At 63.2% G+C, this 2,500-nt stretch overlaps 1 pseudogene; it reads right to left on the minus strand.

Moving 5' to 3' along the window:
• LOC126431177 (large subunit ribosomal RNA) overlaps positions 1-2,500 on the minus strand; it is a 7,943-nt pseudogene that overhangs the window by 2,853 nt on the left and 2,590 nt on the right.

A 2,500-nucleotide genomic window follows, 5' to 3' on the forward strand; every position in this document is an offset into this window, starting at 1 on the left:
CAGGGCAGGCATGGTGGTATTGCCTGCTGTGAAGGTGACATTGCTGTCCACCTTCACCTTCTTCTCGCGCCCTGACGCGACTAAGGCGAGGGTGAAACACTTCCGGGCGTTGATCTGCAGCCCCAGGTGGGCGAGGGCTGCGGTAGCTGCGTCGATGAGGGACTGCAAGCCCCTCGGGGTCGCTGCAAACAGCAAGACGTCATCTGCAAAGGCCGCAGCGTTGACTCTGCGACCGAGGATCCGAGCTCCGATGTGGGAGGGCAGTTGGCCTAAAACGTAGTCCACCGCAAAGTTGAACAGGAGGGGGGAGAGGGGATCGCCCTGGCGAACGCCCCGTGCTGGCTGCACAGACACGCCCACGCCGGCGCCGTCCGCTATCACTGTCGTGCTGCCCTCGTAGCACCGCTCGACATACTCGACAAAGCAATCCGGCAGGCCATGCGCCTTCAGCACGGGGCGAAGGGCAGCATGATCTACCGAATCGAATGCCTTAGATACGTCGATCGATGCCACAAAGACAGAGCGGCAGGAGCGAACTGCGTCGGTGAGAGCAGTGTCCAAGATGAAGGTATTTTCCAACATCCCATCCCGAGGGATGAATGCCCGCTGACGTTCGTCCACAGCACATGCGCGCATCAGGCGTGACGCGAGAACCTTGTGAAAGGTCCGCGCCAACACCGAGCAGACCGTAATGGGGCGAAAGTCAGCGGGGGATGTTGGTGCAGCCGTTTTCGGGAGAAGGGACGTCCGCGCGCGAAGCAGGCGTTCCGGAAGGGCGCGGGCCAGAAGGAAGAGATTCATCACTTTCACCAGGACTTCGTGCGGCAGGCGCCGCAACTCCGCTGGGGTAAGGCCGTCCGGCCCGGCTGCTGATCCCCTGGGCGGCAACGCGGCGGCGACCTCCTCATGTGTGACCGGCCCCCATATGCACTCGAGAGCGACAGGCTCTGAGTGCGGGAGGAGGCGGTCACGAATGAAGCCCGCGGTGGAGATGGGCTTCTTGGTGAAGAGGTCCGCCCAGAAGTCCAGCAGACCAGGGATGGCAGGTGGCGGCTGGAGCAGGGTGCCATCCAAGAGGCCGCGCACGCAACGTGCACGCGACCGTCGGAAGGCATCCTGCGTTCTCGCGTACTCCCAGCGGCGCCGCTTGCGCTTCTGCGTCGGCGGCGCGGCAGGCGGCCGCTTCGATGGTTGGCGCGGCCGCTGTGTCCTGGTGATCGATCTCTCCCCTCTGGACCCGACCGACGCAAGGGCATCCGGGAGCATGCCCAGGATGACATCGGGCGGCGTGCCCCGCCCCAGACCTATGACACGATCCAGGGCAGAGAAACGCTGGGCGGAAGCGGGTAGCCCCGCCAGATGCTCCCAGATGGCGGCGTCAGTCGGCCCCTCCGGCGGCGGCCCGGTGGTGTCGGCCGCGAAGTCCTCGGCTGCGTCGACGGGCGGCGCAGCGGCCTCGCCCGCGTCAGGCAGCGGGCTCGCTGCTCCCCGGCGGGACGCCGGCTCTTCCCCCCGACCGATCTCAAGCGCCTCCATGAATTGGCGGACAAGCTGCTTGTGGGCAGCTTGCCGCCGTCGGCACTTGATTGCCTCGAGCGTTCGGTCGGGGAACATCCTGATGAGTTCTTGATTGACGAAGAAGAACCGGGCGTCCCTCTCAAGGAACAGTTCGGCCTCCGCCTTGGCGAGCGACAGGACTTCTTCCTCCGTCCACCTCGCGCGATGCCTCTCCGTGACGATCTCCGCGTTGGCGGCCGCAAGATGTTGGCGGCGGCGATGGACCCCGAGACCGTTCTTGGTTGTAAAGCTGCGGTGGCACTCACTACAGGTATACATAGCTGCAAAAGTTACAAGATTTTCGGCACGGCCGGTTGGCCGGCTAGGTGCTGGGGGAGTTGGGGTGGCACCTTCAGCGGAAGGGCCACCACTTATTCTCTGCTTACTGCCCCCAACTAAAAAAGGGATAGTGCGAGGGGGGGCTGGTAACCCCCCCAAGCCCCTGGTGCGGTCTTCCACTCTGCGAAATCAGCGGGCCCACGAGAAGGGGAGAAGACCGCAGGAGAGGAGAGGCTAAGAGGGCTAGGCCCATGTATTGCGCATCACTCTCCCTGTAACTATAACCCAAGGAAGGCACCTCGCAGCAGCAGCACGACTACATCAAGACCGCACTTCGAGAAGCCAAGTCCGGATGCAGCCACACCGCTGCCACTTGGCCACCTTAAGAGAGTCATAGTTACTCCCGCCGTTTACCCGCGCTTGCTTGAATTTCTTCACGTTGACATTCAGAGCACTGGGCAGAAATCACATTGCGTCAACACCCGCTAGGGCCATCGCAATGCTTTGTTTTAATTAGACAGTCGGATTCCCCCAGTCCGTGCCAGTTCTGAGTTGATCGTTGAATGGCGGCCGAAGAGAATCCGCGCACCCGCGCGCCCCCGGAGGAGCACGCTAAGGCGGACGCGGCCTCGCAGCAAGGAAGATCCGTGGGAGGCCAAGGCAC

Source organism: Schistocerca serialis, unplaced genomic scaffold, assembly GCF_023864345.2.
Source record: "Schistocerca serialis cubense isolate TAMUIC-IGC-003099 unplaced genomic scaffold, iqSchSeri2.2 HiC_scaffold_1078, whole genome shotgun sequence".
NCBI classification, from domain to species: domain Eukaryota; kingdom Metazoa; phylum Arthropoda; class Insecta; order Orthoptera; family Acrididae; genus Schistocerca; species Schistocerca serialis.